Genomic DNA, 9,256 nt, shown 5'->3' on the forward strand with positions numbered 1-9,256 from the left:
AGTTGACGTCAACCCGTTTGTTGCGACCGAATGGTGATTTTGAATGTCTTTGATAATGCTATGTGAGATGCAAAAATTCTTTATTTTATCCAAAACACTTTTCTTTTTAATTTGCTTTATCCTCATTCTACAACACATTAAAGCATTTTACTCTAAAATACATTACTCTACAATACAATTTTTTTTCTTGAGGAATGGGCCAATTCCAAAACCCAATGTTTAGATATTTTGGCACACAACAAAATGAACCAACAATATTTACCTAAGTAACTGTTGACATTCAAATGAACCATTCACCATTCAAGAAAATTCATTAATTGTATGTTTTGCATTCAAAATTTAGCAAGATCCACAACTCCATCAAAATTGGTTGTTTATGTATATAACTTGATCTACAATGAAGTTACATATAACTTTCTTGTGTTGACCATCGAACATACTAAACTTTTTCTTAGTGCTGTAAACTGTTCTAGTGGTTCATAGCCAGTGTAGTTGCTATAAATCTTTTAATTTCGCCATCGACTATTGTATACAGTTATACGAATGCCCGTAACAAATTTATTTTTAAATAAGATCTTTCTATTACCTTAGGGGCATGGGACTTCTACTTGGTAAGAACACATTTTCATCAAATATTGTAAAAGACATTGTTGCTTCATCACATGCTTGCTGAACATCCTATTCCCAAACCTCATGTTTTTAAACCTCTCCTGCGAATTCCGCTTTGTATTGATCGGTTCCGGCCTCGAACATTCATTCTTTTCCTATTAACAAAACTAAAAATACCAAATTCAACACAGTAAACCTAAAATGCCCACACTCCTATTAAGATCAAATCTTCACTTTAATTATTCTATTAGTGACCGTTATTATCTTCTAATTCATTTTATTCCTTTCTTGACTCCATCAACCATTCAAGAAAAAAACAATTAAAAAAAGTTGTGCCTTGAGTTTTTTTTTTTTAAAATTAGTATTGGTAGAGAAAGTATTTTTTTCAGTCAATCCATTTTCTGTTTTTTGTATTTTTTTTGTTTTTGTTTTTACTCATTCAATCCATTTTTTTAAACAATCAACACATTGTTGTTTTTTACTGACTTGTGGTGATTTTATTTTTCATTCAACACATGTGAAAACGAACTATAAAATCATCCCAAATAATTTAAACAATGAAATAAGACACGTAAAATTATTAATCCAACATTAAAACTTGATGCGGTCTCAGTGTCATATAAAAACGAAAATTAAAATATCAAATAAAGTCAGTCTCTACCGGTCTTGATATCATATACAAGCGAAAATAAAAATGCGAAATAAAAGCGAGTCGGTAGCGGTCTTAATATCAAACTAAATAAAAATTTTAAACGGATTCATATTGAAAACACGTTTATTGAGCGAGGACGACCATTTTTATCTCGTTTTGAATATAATGTAATACTAGATTAATCGGGGTTTATTATGTAAAATAAACGAAATTATGAAAGTTTTAAGTTATTCTAACAAACTACAATACAATGCAATGCAATGCAATGCAATGCAATGCAATACAATAGAATGCAATGCAATACGATACGATACGATACGATACGATACGATACGATACGATACGATACGATACGATACGATACGATACGATACGATACGATACGATACGATACGATACGATACGATACGATACGATACGATACGATACGATACGATACGATACGATACGATACGATACGATACGATACGATACGATACGATACGATACGATACATACGATACGATACGATACGATACGATACGATACGATACGATACGATACGATACGATACGATACGATACATACGATACGATACGATACGATACGATACGATACGATACGATACGATACGATACGATACGATACGATACGATACGATACGATACGATACGATACGATACGATACGATACGATACGATACGATACGATACGATACGATACGATACGATACGATACGATACGATACGATACGATACGATACGATACGATACGATACGATACGATACGATACGATACGATACGATACGATACGATACGATACGATACGATACGATACGATACGATACGATACGATACGATACGATACGATACGATACGATACGATACGATACGATACGATACGATACGATACGATACGATACGATACGATACGATACGATACGATACGATACGATACGATACGATACGATACGATACGATACGATACGATACGATACGATACGATACGATACGATACGATACGATACGATACGATACGATACGATACGATACGATACGATACGATACGATACGATACGATACGATACGATACGATACGATACGATACGATACGATACGATACGATACGATACGATACGATACGATACGATACGATACGATACGATACGATACGATACGATACGATACGATACGATACGATACGATACGATTACGATACGATACGATACGATACGATACGATACGATACGATACGATACGATACGATACGATACGATACGATACGATACGATACGATACGATACGATACGATACGATACGATACGATACGATACGATACGATACGATACGATACGATACGATACGATACGATACGATACGATACGATACGATACGATACGATACGATACGATACGATACGATACGATACGATACGATACAATACAATACAATACAATACAATACCATACAATAAAATATGATACAACTTGATAGGGTTATGTGTATAAACGCCTCGAATCTTATGTAAGCATGGTCGGCGCTAAAAGCTTGGATCTAGTCAAGGTTAAAATTTAAGATTTCATTTGTGTTTATCTACTTATTTTATTGTTTAATCAAACAATACCATTGATTTATTTAATACTTTTTATATAAAATATCAATTATTTTTATTAATCTATTATTTTTAATCAATAAAATCAGAAACTTTAATAACTTGTTCTTCTCTCTAAAAAGTTTCATTTTCACTTTATATTCTTCAACAGACAACTCTGAATCACTAATTATGGGACAAGAATTATATTAGATCATTTTGTTATCAAGTTTTAAATCAAGAATTATATTAGATCATTCATCAAAATTGTTCAAGAAGAATAACAGTACCATAGTTTCTTATGAATCATTTGAAATATAAAAAGTTTTAAATGGTTGATATTAGAATGAAAAATATGCATTGTTGATTGTTGAATAAGCATGTGAGAACATTGATGTCACAACAAGGAAAGTTTGTGACAAACTAAAATAAGTGCAACATGTTGGCGAATACTTGAATTTGAATTGATGAAAGAAAAAAGTTTTCCTAGAGAAAGAAGGTTTGAATGTGACACAATGGATCAAGTCAAGTGAAAAGTTGATAAGAAACAAACATTATTATGTCTCAATGCTTTTCATAAGTAATCAATCATATACTAATCACTCCATTGATGCATAAGTTGCCAGTTGTCGTCTGCTTGAGACCAGAATGATTCATTGCGTTTAGAAAAAAAAGCGCCATTCTGAGAAATCATCCAATAACATCTGTTCATCTTAAACAAATTCCGGCCACACATCTTGTATATATCTTTGTCAAAAACATTGAATGACATACTCTTCAGTTTAAGTGTGTCTTTTTGAAGCCATCCGAACCAACAATCATACCTGTTTTCCCCGAACAAATCTTTACGGAATTTCCATGTGAACATGACTCCGGGTCGAAGTACAGGTGGTGCATTAGGGGCATTACACTGATAAATTATAGTATCAACATCTACATCTGTAATGTAGATTCTATATGGTTCAAGCCATTTGCTCGAAGGTGGAGTTTTGACTTCCGGAGTTTTGACTTCGGAAGAAGTATCAAAACTGTTAACCAAGGAAGAAAAATGCAACATAAGATAAAGAAGAAAACACCATGTCGCTAAGCATTTCATGGTTTTAGAGAATGATGCTTGGATACTTTCATGTCCAAACTTACACAAGTATATATAGGGGGTTGTGGGAATCATTATACCCCAAATTAATGAGTTTGTTATTAAGCTCCCATCTCCGTCATTATACAATATGATTGGCAAAATTAAATGTGTTAAATCAATTATTTTGGATAGGCCTATGAATTACATGAGAGAATTTGAATTCAGTTAATCATATTTATAGGATTACACAAAAATTATATATGGTTCATGTACAATAACGACATGGGCCAATAGGTATTAATTTTTTGTTTTTTATTTGCCCACACAAAAGGTTTTGAAGTAAATGAATTTGTTTTAAAGAAGTCATGTAGTTTGTAATTAATATTATTCTAGAAAGTTTTTAAATTTTGGAATTAATATTATTCTAGAAAGTTTTTAAATTCTAGAACAATACAAAGACACAATAGATCGCAAAATATAATACGGTACTACCGAAGAAAAAAATCACAATGATTTGCAAAAAAACACCATAATGAAAATAAATAAAAAACACTAATTGCCAAATAAAAAGACACAATAATCTAAGCAAAAATTCTAAAATTTGCTAGCTTAAAAATCCAAAAACGAAAACTTAAAATCTAAGATCGTATAGTTCGACGACACGGTTTCAATCTCGCTAGAATGAGTTCAATCTCGCTAAAGACACAATAGATCGCAAAAGATAATACGGTACTACCGAAGAAAAAAATCACAATGATTTGCAAGAAAAGACACCATAACGAAAATAAATAAAAAACACAAATTGGCAAATAAAAAGACACAACAATCTAAGCAAAAATTCTAAAATCTGCTAGCTTAAAATCCAAAAACGAAAACTTAAAATCTAAGATCGTATAGTTCGACGACACGTCTTCAATCTCGCTAGAATGGGTTCAATCGAAGTCTGTTTAATATCCATCCTACGACTTCTTAGTTTCAAAAGACTATGTTTATTAACAGAAATATATATGCTAAAATTTTAAATTATATCAGAAATATTAAAAAGAAAAAACAGTAAAAAGTAAAAATATTATAGTAAAAAGTAAATAAGGGGGGTAATAAAAAATTTCTTATAGTGGGTTACAAGAAAATGGCTCCTGAATGTGAAGGCAGAAGCTCGAGCAAACCTTGAGATTTATGCACAGCGGATTGAACAAGGGGTAACAAAAGGTAAAAAAGACTCTTTTTTGGTGCGATATAATATGAAGAACAATGAACGAAACTAAGGAGCTAGGATGTTAGGCTAAGGAGTGACGGAGAGAATTTTAGTGTGCCATAAGGATGAATAAGAATGCAAGAAATTTCTATTGAATTCTGGGATGATTTTTTACAAGTACATTCTATGCTTTATATAGGCAAAAAGAAAAGCTATCTTACAATTGAAACACTGTATATACTGCTTTAATGTCAGAAAGATAAATAGATGAAAATAAAAGAAATAAAAAGACAATAGGCATTATCTACAATAATGTATTCTTTGTCAGCTACATGTGCCTGGCCACCGTTTGTCTAGAAATGTTGTGTACACCTGTCTCTTAAGGTCAATGCTTTCATCATTTCTTTTTAGAAATCTCTGTGTGTTGAATCTATGGACTATGGGCTTCCAGGGTTTGAGTCTGGATCTTCGGTATCTGAACCATTCAAATTAATTATGTGATCAATTTCAAGGGATTCTCCTTCTCCCATAAATGGTAGTAACATACTCCATTTGGAGGGTGTGTAAATCTGAACATAATGCCCTTCGCCTGATAATTTGAAGTCCACCCAGTGCAAACACTTAGGAAGTTCGGGGGTTTTTTGATGTATTTTGATAAAACTGTTCAGGGCTGTTAGTACAATAACGTTTGTAGCTTCCGTCAGCACGTAGTCATGTTTTGTATGTTTGTGAATAGTTTATATTTGTATGTATTGTATAACAAGTCAGGATGGCGCATATTTGTTAAGTGCTGACTTGTGTACTATGCCAGCCGATCGGCTAGCCCAGCCGATTGGACAACCCAACCGATCGGACAGGCTGTTCGATCGGTCAGCAATGTCAGCCGATCGGCTAGCCCAGCCGATCGGCCAGCACTCACTCTATCCTGACTGTGCCTATAAATAGTTGTTCGATCAGCTCATTTGTAACTTTTGATACTTTCACTCTCTGGCAAACTCATGTCCATCTGAACTTTCTAAGGAGCTTGTACACTTTCATATTCAATCAATAGAAGTTCAGACAGTAATTCAGAGTTGAATTTGTTTTCGTATATCTGTTGTGTGATTCAATGAATTCCGCGCATTAATCATATCCGATTCAACTAAGTTTCCGAAGAAGAAGATCCTATCCGAGGGACCAACAAGTGGTATCAGAGCATCATCAAGGAGCTGAATCGAGATCTACAAAGACGAATTCACCGGAATTCAAGCTGTGTTTGCTGATTTAGAGACAAATTTCACCGAAAATTTGTTATTTCTGCCGATTCGACTCAAATTTCACTGGAAATTTGACAGATTCTTCTACTTTCTACTCAGATCTAGCTTTATTTTTCATTTTGTCACCATAAAATCAGAAAAACTTACAATTGAGAGTGATTTTACGGTTAAAATTTGATAAATCTGCTATAGATTGATTCGCAATCATCAGAAGTATAATCCTTCAAATTTTCATAACAAAATTCGTCCAAAAACTTATTCAAATTCATCAAAAACTATGAAAAACTGTTCTTGGTTGCTGATGTCAGCTGTTCGGACTACCTAGCTGTTTTTAGACTTGCTGACATCATCAACTTGTTCGGATAACCGTTCGGACAATTTCAGTTAGATTGCATTCAGAGAGTGTTGCTGACATCATCAGTGTTAGCCGATCGAACAAGCTAATCGATCGGACAGCATTGTTGATATTTGATATCTTTTGCTTACGTCATATTGCTAACCGGTCGGACAAGCCGACCGATGGGACAGTAATTGATTGCTATTACATTCATTTGACATTCAATCGAACAGGTCGTTCGATCGAACAAGCTAACCGATTGAGTGTATACCGTTCGATCAAACAAGTCATTCGATCCAAGTGCATTTGTGTTAGATTTTTGAAAATCACAAAAATTTTTCTAAGTGTTTGATAAATTGTTTCAGGTACTTAATAATGGATGAATTCATGAATCCTTTTAGTGACATGTATGCATTCGCTGGAAACTTTGGAGATGACACGTCAAACCGAACTAATGAAAATTCACCTAGCACGAAGAAAACTTTGTCCGATGCCTTAAGTGTGGAAAGCGCGTATGGTACATATAACAAACCACCAAAGCTGATGGCGATCGAAGAGTATAACAGGTGGGCCAAAAGATTTGATGAATGGTTAAAGGCTTTCGCATACCCGAGCTGGAAAAGTTTAAAGAACGGCTTCAACAATGGAAGAGTAGATTGTGAAAATTTGACAGAAAGTGAAGACATAGAAAATTTTGTGGCTGAGCAGAAGTGCATAGCATTGATACATCAGTCAGTGAGAGAAGACATAATCTCATTGATTGAATACTCAAACGCAAAAGATCTTTGGGAAAAATTAAAAGTTAAATGTGTTGGTACTGCTGAAATAATAAAAAACAAAAAGAAACTACTGAGAAAAGAATTTGATTTGTTCGGATGTCTAAAAAATGAGTCTGTTTCTAAAATGATTGAGCGATTTGGGCATCTAAAGCTAGAGCTGGCAAGACATGGAGTGATATATTCTCAAGAAGAGCTAGTTGACAAGTTGTTTGACTCTTTGCCAGATGAAATGGACTGGCAATACTTTGCATTGATGATCAAGAATACAATCAAGTCAGAAGAGCTAACGGTTGATTTGCTGATTGAAAGACTAGAGAGTCATGAGCTAGAGATAAAGAAAACAAATAAAGTCAATCATTCTTTATATCAGCAAAATGTGGAACTGTATTATCCAAAGAGCATGATCCCAAAGACAGTATCTCCCAAAACAGTCTTCACAGCAGAAAGTTCACAACCAACGAATCAAGAAAGCTTAAACAGTGGTTTTCATGGAGGAATGTCATCCAATGCTTCAAGCCAAGGATCATCTTCTAGTACTTCAAGTCAACAACATTCAGCACCAAAGAATGTTTTCCAATGCAATATCGCTGTGGATTTGAAAAATGGTCAAAATTTCAGTGAGGAGTCAGCAAAGCAACAGATGGTGTTCTTAGCCTCTGTGCTAGAGTCTTATGAGAGTCTTGTGGTTGGGAAGATAGGCAACACCAACCTTACGAAAGAAGACTATGATCAAATCGATCCGGAGGAGATGGAATTGATCGATATAAGGTGGTGTATGGCCAGTGCTGTAAGAAGGGCATAGCGTTTCATGGAGATAACTGGGAGAAAGTCTATTGGTGGACCAACCACCAAGTTAGGCTTTGACAAGACAAAGGTGACATGTTTCAAATGTAAACAGAAAGGTCACTTTAAACGCGAGTGCAGAAACGATTATGCTGACGATTCTACTAATCCGTTCTGAGAAGATTACTACAAGAAAGCAATCTATCATCAGAATAAATCAGAACCTCCCAGGATGAAGCAGATTGAAGACAAAGAGAAGTCTAGAGCTCTTACAGTCATTCATGACGATGAAGGATATGACTAGAGTGAGCTATTGCCTGAGGAAGACGCAGTTGGTTATGCGTTTGCAGCAACAAAAATTGTTCCTTTTAAGGACAACCGAACGGAAGAAGAAAAGTTTGTCAACCGAAGAATGAAAGCCCAAACATGAATGAGCAGAATCTACAACACTTACAAAGAAGCCAAAAGGGCAAAGAGATGGGATGCCGACAGAGAATGCTACCATGATCCACAAGGAAATATCGCAGTTGATCCTGATTCCATTAGTGTTGACGCACTCATTCAGCAATTCGCTGAAGAAGAAGAAGCCAGATAGAAAGAATGGTGGGGAGGCGGTAAGGAGAAAGTGGAAGAGAAAGAAGAAAAAGACAAAGAGGAAGAAAAGAAGCAACAAACAAAGAAGATTGATGATGGGTTGATTGATACATCATAGGAGCTTACAGCTGAAAACCTGATGAAGATGGCTGACAGAGTTCTTGCTGCAAAGGAACTGGAGGTAGCTTCTAGTCTGGAACTAAGTCAAAAAGCCAGGTCAGTCAGATTGATACAAACAAAGTGTAGGTAAGAAAGTTAAAATTGAAAGTGACTGCAAGAATTGCATGAAAAACTGCAAAGATTGTAGTACTATTGCTTACCTTAACAACAAAAAGGTTGAAGATCTGACAAAAAGAGTCAGAGAGGTTGAAGATCAGATCTTAACCGGGATAAAATGTTGAAA

This window comes from Helianthus annuus, chromosome 13 (genome assembly GCF_002127325.2).
Source record: "Helianthus annuus cultivar XRQ/B chromosome 13, HanXRQr2.0-SUNRISE, whole genome shotgun sequence".
In the NCBI taxonomy this organism is placed as follows: domain Eukaryota; kingdom Viridiplantae; phylum Streptophyta; class Magnoliopsida; order Asterales; family Asteraceae; genus Helianthus; species Helianthus annuus.